Source organism: Pleurodeles waltl, chromosome 4_2 (genome assembly GCF_031143425.1).
Source record: "Pleurodeles waltl isolate 20211129_DDA chromosome 4_2, aPleWal1.hap1.20221129, whole genome shotgun sequence".
Classification (NCBI taxonomy): Eukaryota; Metazoa; Chordata; class Amphibia; order Caudata; family Salamandridae; genus Pleurodeles; species Pleurodeles waltl.
In genome coordinates this window covers 2,591,982-2,605,485 of record NC_090443.1, presented here as the reverse complement: position 1 = coordinate 2,605,485, position 13,504 = coordinate 2,591,982, and positions in this window count along the sequence as shown.

Here is a 13,504-nt window from a genome sequence, read left to right as displayed (position 1 = left end):
GATCCTCAAGCTTAGGATTCAGAACCTGTGTTTTTAGAATGTGTTAGAAGGTACAGTCGTACTATAGAATGCTTTGCCCTACAGAACACTACGAGGAATTCCGGTTTGTTAACCTGGACTGTATAAATTGCTCTGATCATTGTGTTTTAGCCATTCACCAAGCTGTACAAACACTAATAGAAAAGTTGTTACACCATGTGGAACCTAATGATTACTTCCAAATTTGTTTCCAGAGGCAGGGTATGGATAGTCCTTTGTTCACAAGTAGAACTCCCAGGGATGTGTTTGACACTGTGGAATTTCTAGAGAATCTCTGTAAACTGCTGCAGAGTATGGCAGAAATAGCAGCATAATGTACCTTTAGAGTTATTACCCTCATTGTCAGTGGCTGCGAGGGTGGTGTTTCCAGACCTTTAAAGAGTATTTTGTATAGCCAGATCATTGGTAAGAACAACAATGGTTGCTCCATTTTAACACAGGAGCAACCAACACCTGTCTGGCAGCCAGAATAATGGGGATACTGTTCGAATGACTATAGCCAATGGTCATATTATGTCAAGAGCTGTTGAAGCCCACAGGGCTTTTGAAATACCACATGACAGAATGGCCGGTTTCAGGGGCCTAGGGCTATTTGAGAACTATTTTGCCATTACGGTGAAAGTTCTTTACCACAATGGTTCCTGGAAGTACTTCCCAACAGGGGAGGCTGCGAAAAACAAGACCGTTTATGTTCTCCATCATGAAAACCACTCTTATGGTATTTTGAACCGGAGGGATTTTCTAGGTGGCAAGTATGCATGCCCCCACTACGGCTATATCTACAACACACAGACAACTCATCAGCGTGAAATGCACTATAAAATGTGTCAGCGGGATGGTTGTATTGATGTCGCTGAGCAGAAGGTCCAATGTTGCACGTGTAATCTGTTTTGTCATTCGCAAAACTGCTTGAGCATTCACAACAGACTTGCGTGTTGCTTACCTAAATCAGGCTGTAGGGCTTGTGGGCGTTATACTCCCTATGAGCATAAATGCGAAGGCATGAAATGTCCCAGATGTAAGGTGTCTTTTCAGGTGGGGAGCCTGCACAAGTGTTACATGGTTAAAGGGCTCCCTCAGACCAAAACTGAAGACTACATAGTGTTTGAAATAGAATGTACACAGGAGACAGGTGTACATCAGCCTAATTATATTTCTGCTCATCATCTAACTTCCGACGACAACTGGGAGTTTGAAGGGCGCACATGCGTGAGTGACTTCCTCACCACTTTCATGCAGTCTTATTTAAAGGCTATTCTATGCTGGCTTATAACTCTAAAGCATGTGACTCCTTCTTTATGCTACAGACCATGATTGGTGAAAAGATGGTTGTAGAACTCATAATGCAGGGCTCCAAATTGATGCTGTTAACAGCGGTGCCTTTTCCAATAAGGTTCATCAATACCTTACATTTTCTACCCATTAAATTAGGTAAATTCCCCAAAGCCTTTGGTTTCACAGATTGTAAAGGTTATTTCTCCCACTTTTTCAACACATGGGCCAACCAGAATTATGAGGGTCCCATGCCTCCACCCTCCAGCTATGGTGTTGATTATATGATGCCTGCTGAGAAAGAGAGCTTTCTACAATGGTACGGTGAAACCTGTGAAAATAACTTTCATTTTCAAACCGAGTTGAAAGCGTACTGTCAGGCCAATGTAATGATCTTGTGAAAAGCCTGTAACCTTTTGAGATATGTAGTGGTGGAGATGACCAAAAAGGTGAAGGTTTTGAAGCCTACCTCGCCCCAGATGACAAAGACTGTAGAATACATAGACCCCTTCCAGAATATCACTCTGGCTTCCATGTGTATGTCTATCTACAAACACATGTTTTCAAAACCGTGCACCATCGAGTGGCTCATGTGTATCTCAGACATCGAAAACATAGCCATTCAACATGCATTACAGGGTGGTGGATACCGCTTGGGGCCTTATTATCTTGACGGTTATGCCATAATTAATGGCGTGCCAACCGCCTTTGAATACAACAGATGTTTTTACCACGGTTGTCCTCGTTGTTACAAACCCCACAAGTTTAACAGGCGATTGGGCACTAAGGGGGTCATTATGAACATGGCGGTAAACACAGCCCGGCCGGCGGTAACTAGCGCCAACATGCTGGCGGTCCCGATCGCCAAATAATGAAGCCAATGAGAAACAAGCAACGGTCCATCCACACACCACCATCTTTGTAGTCCCGACGAGGACGGAGGAGGCCACCCACAGGTTGGCAGAAAGGTCTTACCTGCCCACCAAATAATGAAACACAAGACCACCATCAGTTTGGGGCAGGAACCACCACCAGGCAAATCGTGACAGAAACAAACAATATAAAAGGACACACTCGCTGGAGGCACACAGAACACAATGACGCAGACATGGAGAGAGAGTTAGAAATAATGTCAGTGCTGCTCCTTGTTCTATACCTCCAGGACCGTGACCGCTGACGAAGACGGTAAGTACCGCAACCTAGTATACATGGGAAGAAAGGACACAGTTACACACCCACCCCACCCGCCCTGCAACGCACTCCAAGCCCCTCCCACATCCCAAGCCAAACATACCATAACAAAATGTACTTACCAGACACAAGACAACAAAGACCTGCACCAAAGAACACACATGTGCATACCACACCCCTACAGTGAAACATGAAAAACATCACTATATTGTGCCAACAGCACTACTGGGCACTGATATTTATTTGACAAATTAAAACTAATGTCCAAATAAGGCCATTGACCAGTCCATCTGTAAATCCTTGAAGGGCCACTATAGCCCGAACTTGACTCCCACATGTGCAAAGGGTACTCCACCGGAAAGGGGCATCAATGGGGCAGCCAGGCACCTCAGGTAACAGGGGCAGTGGGTGGTGGGGGTGGGGAATAAGTTCTGGTCGGGGGGAGCTTGGGCTTAGGTTTTGGAGGTGGAGGGGGTTTGAGCTTTCCCTTGGAAGAAGGGGGAGTGGGCTTGGACCGGGGGGTGCCAGAGGGACCTGGGGCAACATGGGGCTTCGTCCTCTCTGGGGAAGTGGCACGGGAATGGGAAGGGCGGACTGGGGCGGACTTGGACGTGGAAGGAGTGGACTGGGCAAGGAGATGGGCACGTTTAGGGACAAGACAGGGTGGGCCAGTGGGTTCAAACAGGTCAATACGGGAGAGGAAAAGTTTCTTAGGGTCAGCTGGAGGGGATTTGGAGGCAGGTCTGGGAGTGGAGGTTGAGGGAATGCTTGTATCAGGTGTAGATGTGCCGGACATGGATGCAGATGCCTGTAAAGTATGCTGATGTGTGGTGGATGTGTGTGGTGTGCATGTCTGCAAATGTTTGAGTGTTTTGGGAGGAGGGGGTGGACACAGTGGGACAAGATAGGCTGCCAGTGTACATGGATGTTGTCTGGGTGTCTGCAGATCTGGTGAGTGTGCTGCAAGTGTCTGACAATGTAGTTGTGGTGAGTGCAGGTCTGGTGTCTGGGGTGCATGTCTGGATGTCAGATGTTGTGATGACTGCATGAATGGGGGCAGCAGCAGTGACTGAGGGTGCAGTGTGTGTGGGTGTGCATGGTGAAGTGACAGACAGGGTGGCGGGGAGGTTGACACACGGGGAAGTGGATGTTGTTGTGTGTGCTTTTGGAGGAACGTCACATCATTGTCACCTACAGACTCAATAGAACTACTGTCCATGACCTCTTCATTAATGGATCCTGTACTGAAACCGGCTAATCGGAATCAGCATGCCATCCCTACAACTGTGCAACTGCTATCTGTACTCCATTTTTTGGCTACAGGCTCATTTCAGGTGACAGTGGGCATGGGTGCAGGGGTCTCACAGCCAATGTTCAGCCTCATCCTGCCAAAATTCCTGGATGCATTCGTCTAACACCTGCAAACGTATGTCCAGTTTCCCCAAAGGGCTGAACTCCCCACCATTAAATCTGGATTTTATGCCTTTGCTAACATCCCCCATGTGATAGGTGCTATTGATGGAACCCACATAGCTCTCATACCCCCAAGAGTGAGTGAACAGGTGTACAGGAATCAGAAGAACTGTCACTCCATGAATATTCAATTGGTGTGGACTGCTGATCAGTACATATCACATTTCAATGCCAGGTTCCCAGGCTCAGTCCATGATTCCTTTGTCCTGAGAAACAGCAGTATACCACACTTTATGGAACAACTACAAGGGGACAGAGGATGGCTCATAAGTGAGTGTGTATTACACTGGATCTGTACATAGCTGACAGCCAGACTATGTGAATGTAAAGTCAGTTTATTAAGGTCCTGTTTCGCCCACTTTTGCAGGTGATTCTGGCTACCCCACCTTGCAATGGCTCCTGACACCTGTGAGAAATCCCAGGACAGATGCAGAGAGGAATTAAATAATGAGGCCCATGGATGTACTAGGAGAGTGATTGAGCACACTATAGGTCTCCTGAAGGCTAGATTGTGTTACCTCCATCTCTTTGGGGGATCCCTGTGCTATGTCCCTGACAAGGTGTGTAAGATATGGTGGGCTGCTGCATGCTGCACACCTTGGCTGTGAGGAAAGCTATCCCCCGTCTGGAAGAGGAAGGTGCTGTACAACCAGCCCAGCAACCTCAGAGAGGGGATGAGAGTGATGGTGAGGAAGAAGAGGGGGAAGATATCAATTCTAGGAATCAGCTTATCCGCCTATACTTCCAGTGACTACAAGGTACTGTTCAATAATGCTGATGTCTTCACTCCATAGTTTCAGTCTGACTCGTGTAATTGGTAATGTGGCATCTATAGTCAGTGACACTGTTAACTGATGACTGAAGTTGCATCTGCCAGGTAACCCAATATTATGTACAGTGTGACATACTTCAGTCACTACAGTGCGTTGGATCTCCTCCTGCAATAAAGGTATGATTATGTTATTGACTGGATAATGCATACACACTCACAATTGATATCTCATATTGACGAGGGAGATACGATTTAAGTGCATAGGTTTATTTATTAACTGCCAAAATATACATATTTTGTGGGATGGTGATAGGGAGGGGGCACATGGTGCAGATCCATACTCAGATACATAAGCTCAGCTGTTGGTAGCACTGGGTTTTGGTCCATGTGGCCATTGGTAGATGGTGTGATGGCAGTGGCATGTCAACAAGGGAGCACAGTGGCACACAAGGGAGACAGTTCAGGGCAGAGTAACTTCCTAGCGGTGGGCTTGGTCTTGGCTAGTGTTTCAGTGGCACGTTTGGGTCTGAGGGCATGTTTAAGTGGCTGGAGCTAGGCTGCAGGGGTAGAGGTGCTGGTTTCCTGTGTGTCCTCTGACAGTGCCACCAGTCCAGTAGATGCTGCAGATGTAGAGGGCAGGGCAGTGTCCTGACTAGTGGTGGGGGCTTGCAGGTGGGTGGAGGAGTCAGGCTGGCTGTGGTACGAGTGCTGCAGCACCCCTGCAATGGAGGCCATGGTGGCATTAAGCTGTTTCCATTGCTCCATGGCCTTCTGGTGGTGTGCTACCCGCAGCCTCCGATTCTGCTCAAAGGTGGCCAGGATCTGGCCCATCCTGTCCTGGGTATGGTGGTATGCTCCTAGGACCTCAGACATCACCTCCTGGGCTGATGTTTCCATCCTTTGGCCACCCCCCTGGGCAACTAATACCCTTCCACTGGCCCTAGCCCCCTGTGCCTGTCTCCCCTGCGCAGGTCTGGCAGTCCCACTTGCACTGGGCCCTTCATTATCCTGCCTGTTGGTGGGTGGAGACTCTGGCCTCTGTACATGTGGGCCGCCAGTCCGTGGCTGGGAGACACTGGTGTGGGGTCGTTTGGTCAAAGCTGATGATGGTGGCTGGGTGGTAGGGCTGTCAGTGGTATCCTGGGTGGGGCTGGTGGAGGGTGACAGTCCAGGACAGTGTGATGGGCCAGGGTATTCTCAATTTCCAGACATCCCTCTGCACTCTCCTGAGAAGGGCCTCTGTCTTCATGTGGGTCGCTGGCACTCCTCGGTGTTTCCGTCTGGCATGGGTGGTGGTGCCTGTGGGGGGTTGGAATGGACATGTGGGTGTCAGTTACTTTTTTGGCAATTGATGCACTGCTCTGCCTTAGTTTGTGCTTATATTCCCCTGTTGTGGCCTGCAAGGTCCTTTTGTGTACATTTCTTTGCATTGCAGGTGCTTTAGTGCCACACGGAATCCATGCAGGGGTGGGTGACTGTGCAGAGGGGGAAGGAAGGAGGTCTGTTTGTGGGATAGTGGACATGCAAGGTAGTTGGAGGTGGGTGTTGTGGACTGGCTGGTGATGGGTTCCTGGTGGGAGTGAGAGGGGTGGGGTGATACATGCATTATAGGTGGGGTGAATGTTAAGGTATAGTAGTTGACTTACCCGAGTCCAGTGCTCCAGTCAGTCCAGTGAGGCCCTCCGGGTCCAGGATAACCATGACCTTCTCCTCCCAGTCGGTGTATTCAGGGGGTGTAGGTGGGAGACCGCCACCAGTCTTTTGTACGGCAATGGTGTGCCTGGATGCCATTGACCGAACCTTCCAGCACAGGTCGTTCCATCTCTTCCGGATGTCATCCCTTGTGCGTGGATGGTTTCCCACTGCGTTGACCTTGTTGACTATTGTCTGCCATAGCTCCAGCTTCCTGGCCATGGGTGTCTGCTGCACCTGTGCCCCAAATAGTTGTGGCTCGACCCTGAGTATTTCGTCCACGTGGTCCTTAGCTCTCTATCTGTGAAGCGGGGGTGCTTAGGTGGTGCCATGGTGTGTGTTGTGAGTGGTGTGTTGTGGGTGTATTGGTGAGGGTGCTGTTGTGTGGTTGTGTGTGTGAATTATATAGGTTTGGGTTTTGTACGTGTTTTGGTGGTGTATTTGTGTGCGTCACTTGTGTTATGTTGTGTTCAGTGTATGCGTGTTGTGTTGTCAATCTCAGTCGTGCTATTGGCAATGCAAAGGATTGTGGGGTATGTGTGTGGGTGTGTTATAGTGTTGTGGATGTGTGTCAGGAGTGTGTGTTTCAAGGTTGCCAATGTGTGCATTTGATGTTGGTGGGTCCCCTTGCTGGCCGTGGCGATCCGTACCGCCAATGGTGGTTCGGCATCCACTATCCGCCACGTTGATTTGTGCTTCATTATTTGGTGGACAAAGGATTTGTCTGCATGGCGGTGGTGGGGTGGGGTGTACTGCCTTTCTGCCGTTGTAGGCCCTGGCGATGGGTGGAGGTTGCAGGATTTTTGAAGGTTTTACTTTTTGGCATCATTATTTGGCAGTGTCTAGTCTACCGTCAATGGCGGCCTTCTGTTCACCGCCACCACGGCGGTCGGCGGTGATTACTGCCAAGTTCATAATGAGGGCCTAAGTTTGAGCACCTACACTGTCGCACTCTGGTAAAGGTGCAATATGTTAAAACTGTGTCTTTGTCATGAGAACCCTTTGGGAGCATGAATGGTGAGATGTGTTAACAACAAATGTTGAGCTTGTGTCTTTCATCAAGAGTCGCCAGTTACCAGAGCCTATGGAACCCCGCAACGCCTTATTTGGGGGCGTACAAACGCTATACAGCTGTACAGGGTTGTTGGCCCTGGTGAGAAAATACACTATTATGACTTAACAAGTCTGTATGTGTTTGTGAACAAGCAGAAGTTATACCCTGTAGGCCACCCAACCATCATATACAGGGACTTTAAGCCCATTGGTGAATACTTTAGGCTCATTAAATGCCAAATCGATCCACCCCATCGTCTTTAATTCCCTGTACTACCATACAGAATTGACGGTAAGCTGATGTTCTCACTATACGTACATGCGCTGAAAGTAAAGAGACTAGCGTTTGTAGTCACAGTGAAGAGCAAAGGATGCTGACCGGGATGTGGTGTAGCATTGACGTACAAAAGGCTCTAGAGAAAGGATACAGGCTTGGTAAAATAGTTGAAATATGGCCCTTTGAAAGGACAAGAACACAGCTCTTTTCTAACTATATCAACCTGTTTCTAAAAGAAACAGGAGGCTTCAGGGTTTCCAGAGTGGTATGTTGATAAGGCCTCTAAACAAAAGTGCATAGATGACTACTACTCTCACAAGGGTATACGCATGAGACCCGAATTGATCGAGGTCATCCATGCCCATCACCAGTTAGCCAAACTATGCCTAAACTCATTATGGGGGAAACTCGCACAGCATACAAACTTGTCAAACTCAACCATAATAACAGATCCTGATGAGTTGTTTAAGTACCTTTTTGTCCCCAGTTATGAGGTGTCCAGTTGCGAATTTATCGCTGATGGGACAGCCGCTCTGTGTTGGAAGTACACTAAAGAGTACCCCACAATGTGTAACAATATAAACAACTTTATAGCATGTTTCACAACCGCTCTTGCCCATTTAGAGCTTTACTGAGTGGTAGATAAACGGCAGGACAGGTTTCTGTATCATGATACAGACCCTGCTATATTTGTGAGTAAAGTAAGTGATAAGGACCCCCAAGAAGGCAATTATCTAAGGGATTTTACCCAGCGAACGAAAAAGGGCCAACAAACAGCAGAATTCTCCTCATCAGGTCCTAAAACCTATTCGTATAAGACCTTAAACAATACTGTAGGTATGAAAGTCAAAGGTATTACCTTTAATGTTAACAATACAGTAAAAATAGTGAACCAATACACTATGTCCGACACCCGTGAAAATAATAAAACAATTGTTATACATCAGCCGAGCATAGTGCGGTCCAAAAAAAGGTGGGAAGTCACAACCCAGCCTTTACACAAAACCTTACGTGTAGTGTTTGATAAAAGGGTTCTGGCTAAGGATGACAAACCCCTATTGTATTGTTATTAAAAGGACATTAGACTCTAGAATCCCCACGACTATGGATACCCGTTTGCAAAATCCGTTCTCCTGCGTTCTAGCAGGCCCTTCAAATTGCGGTAAAAGTTATTTTATAAAGAAATTGCTAGAAAATGCCACCCATGTTCTACCCCAGAGCCCAAACAATATTGTATGGCTTTATGCATGCTGGCAGGATCTTTATACAGAACTATCCCTAAGGTTCCCGCACATCAAATTCATAGAAGGCATATCTGGTAATCTCAACGATGATGCACTGTTACCTATACACCTCGTAAACATGGTAATGGTAGACAATCTCATGCGTGAGGGTGGGGATCATCGAGAGATAGAAAAAGCTCTTACCCAATATTCACACCATCATAACCTGAGCATATGTTTCATTGTGCAGAACTTGTTTTACAAGGGTAAGAGCAGTTGTTCTATAACTCTGAACGCCTCATACCTTGTTTTATTTAAAAACCCCAGGGACAAACAACAAATATCGATCATTGCTAAGCAGATGTACCCTGGATACACTCAGTTTATCTTAGAAGCCTTTAACCCCGCCACCACTAAACCTCACGGCTACCTGGTGGTAGACTTAAAACCCAAGACTCTAGAAGACTACAGACTACATGCTAAAACCAGACCCCAGGTGTATAAAAAGAATAGCTAAAAAGACTTTTGTAACATTTACTTTCTAAACCTTGTAATATAAGGTGTTGACCATGTCTGCACGCGAACTCCGTAATTTAGCACTCCTAAAAATGCTGGTCACAGCTAGCCCCCAACAAAGAAAAGCCATCCTTTGCTCAGCTTCGGATGACTTAGTGTCAGCCCTTGCAGACATAGCCCTAAACACCCTAGAAGGCAACGTCTATATATTCGAGAGCGAGTTCCGCGTGCTGAAGAAGAGGCGAGCCCTTATCAAAAGGCTTAGTAATAAAAGGGCGTCCCTCATTTCTAGGAAGAAACTAGTAAAACAGTTGGGCGGCTTTGCAGATTTCACGCACCCAAAAGCCCTACTGCTCCAGAAAGTGCCTAGAGTATGGGACCGGTTTCTACAGGCTGCTGCTGAACTCAATGTTCCTTCTACACTTGTTGGTAATACCGAACAGCAGAGGCTGTTTGAAAGTTTGAAAGATCCTACTTACAGCCCTCCAAGTACACCATCAGCGTCTGTTTTGAAACCAACTTCTACCCCCAGCTATCAACCTCATTGACCACCGCACAGCTACCTTCTGCGGCTAAAAAAGTCATTGTCAAAAAAGAAATTGTGGTTAAATGTGTGACACTTGTGATCATGTGTATTTTGCAAACATTAATATATTGATTGCTTTTCTCTCATCATTTATTTTCATTAGTATGTTTGGATACTTATTGCTTGTACTAATATTATGTGTAATAAACACTTTTTAACCGTTTCATCACTCTTGTGTCATATTTTAGCTTTTTTTGTGTGTGTCTTGGCAGTTGAATAAAAATGTATAGTCCGGTATTGAGCTTAAATTATTTTATTGTAGGCATTTAACGTTACAGGTACATATGCATTACAAGGTCTTACACTTTTGACAAATGGCATATTCTGTTTGAACAGAGTGGGATGCAACCCTAGCGTTTTATTTTACATATTTCACAACAATACTATCATTGTTTACTAAATCGTTCAAATAAAAATTAAAAATTTCTAAACATAATACCCTTAGACATTTTACTAATAAAATATATACAGTGCTCCCCACATGTGATGGCTAGAGGATCGTGCACCCGCATCTTGTTATACTTGACCCTAACAGCTGCTTTCTTTAGATACTTGAATACATGTTTTGTATAGATCCTATGCTCTGGGAATGCTGCTGAACTGTCAAACACTGCAACCATGTTGTTATCCAGAAACACTCCCACCCAGTGTGTTCCACCCTTGTAATGTGGATCTGTGTTCATGACTGACGATCAAGGTCTTTCTACGTCCATCTCCGTGGGTATCCCATCGCTTGGGAAAACATCTAAAAAGTATTTCTTCGCATATTTATGCCTGCTTAAGAACTCATATATCTGTACAGTGTCCATTGTACAATGTTTTAAAGATAGTCAAACATAATCTGCCGAGCGTGGTTGACTTGAATGATACTATCAAACACTGCAAATACAACCATGTTCACATTGGTAGCCAGGGATTGACTAAAACGTATTTCAGCTTTCAGATTTCCATTTTTTAGCAGATTATAGTGATCCTTGTCTTCCATGTTGGGCGTCAAATCAAAAGCGAAAAGGGTGTAGCCTGCCCCATACCCTTCTCTCGATACGACGACTCCTGAGTCTCTCAGATGTTTTCCTGTTATTGACACCAGGCCGAGATATTCCCTGATAAAATTAGATGTTCCCAAACTCGACGTGTATGTCTTTGCAGGAATCACAGCACCCTCATGTACCAGCGCCACGTAGTTGATGTCGTAGTGTTTGAAATTGAAAGGCTTTGAGGTATACAGCTCACTAAAAGCTGTGTTGTCCACAAACCCTATGATAATCAGCTTCGGTAGTTGACCCAGAAATCAATTTTGCTGTTGGGTTAAGCAGGTACCTATGGGTATGCTGAATTTCTTCAGAGCCACTCTTTCCACAGCGTACTTGGTGTTTGATTGCTGTAGGGCTTCTGCAGGAGCCAGTCTGACGCTTGGTGACACTTTCACTCCCTTTACAAACAAACTGGCGGACAGTATAACAAATTGTTGTGGGTTAGTTTGATCTTAAGATTGATGCCATTGACTAGTAGCTTATCTTGGTAGAAGAGATCTGAATGTATGCGCCCTAGGAGGTCAAACTGTCTACTGTCGGGGGCAAAGTTTGCTCTTTTTACAAAACCCTGATTGTGCCCATCTGTTCTGCCTTCCTTCTTATCTCGTATCAGAGCTTACAGAACATATCTGGAATGCACTTCTGAGTTCAAAGAAGACCTTTATTGTTGTCAATTCTTCCCCACCCACAAGTTTGTGAGAGACGAATTAATAGATTTCAAGCACACGTTCAAATGATATAATGCAAAGCAAAACAAATACTTCACCGTGTGAGAAACTATTTACAGCTTCATCTTTCTGGGGTCTGCAAGTTGATGACTCTGGTCAACTGCGAGAAAGAGATTATCTACCCACACGGGAGACTGTCAACTGGCACCAAGTTCCAGCCCGAAGTCAAGCAGATTCGAATCTGCTTGACTTCGGGCTGGAACTTGGTGCCAGTTGCCAGTCTCCCGTGTGGGTAGATAATCTCTTTCTCGCAGTTGACCGGAGTCATCAACTTGCAGACCCCAGAAAGATGAAGCTGTAAATAGTTTCTCACACGGTGAAGTATTTGATTGTATATGCTTTGCATTAAATATATAACCTGCTGTGTACATTGCAACTGAGATATATTTTGTTTTAATGCTGTGACTACTTTTGTGCTTGAAATCTAATAATTCGTCCCTCAAGAACTTGTGGGTGGGGAAGAATTAACAACAATAAAGGTCTTCTTTGAACTCAGAAGTGCATTCCAGATATGTTCTGTAAGCTCTGATATGAGATAAGAAGGAAGGCAGAACACCATCCAATGCCGTATCTTCGAAATGACCATAAGTATCTTTGTGGAAGAGTCCTGCTGAAAGCTGAAAGCTGGGTGCCCAGGGCATCACGGCTGTAATTCAGAATACTCTCAATGTATGCCCTATACACGTACATGTTATCACTCTGCGTGATAAGTCGATCCCGAGGGTGATGTCTACCTGATTAAACATGGTTTCTATGGGATAAGCAATCGTCGCCACTTTAGCGTCGGCCTCTATGTTGGAACCATCTGCTTTTACAATTTTACCGATGAGGTGCAGCAGCGTATTGTTGAGATCCAGATACATATCCGTGGACCCTGACGCATAAAACTCTATTGGCGCCAAAGATGTTAAAGCAGCTAGCGGTGATACCTCCATGAAAAAACTGTTTTTGATGCTAATCTACATGGGTTTTAGGGAAAACAGGTCTAACTCCGATTTAGCGCATTTAACTGATGCACAGTGTGTGAAGGCCATGTTTGCACAGTGTTCAGCTTTTTAAAAAACATTTATGTTAGTGCCCCTTCTCTTCCTCTTCTTCGGAGCTCTCTTCCTACTTCCTAATCTTCGTTTGTGAGCAGCTTTTGAAGAACGGCATCTTTTTTTGTGGCGGGCTGTCGGACTCCTGCGCTTTGAAACACCATGCTTCCTTTTAACGGGTGTGCGAAATCTGTACAACAAACTTGCTCCTTCTTGGGGTTGTTTATTCATACCCTAGACAACAGCAGATGTCACAGAACCCACAACGTCCTGCGCAATGTTCGTAGCTGCCGCTTTGACGTGCGTTTTTGCAATTTAATAGCCTCTTCTCAAGAATGGCATAGCTCTTTTAAAAAAACTGTGGAAGAAACCCCCCAAACCGGCCCATACATAACAGGGGCCCCTTGAAAGTATGGCAGTGGGGCTCCATATCCAGCCTGGTTTCTGTAATAATCCCTATACATAGAGGGGGTCACCGTATGTTTTCATAATAACCAATATGACTTGTTAATAGTCTCTGTTGAGTCGCGGTCCTAAATGAAGCTTAACAGTAACTTTCCTGTATTTAAAGGACACCGGCTCAGCCTGATCATCATAGATCATGATCGTAA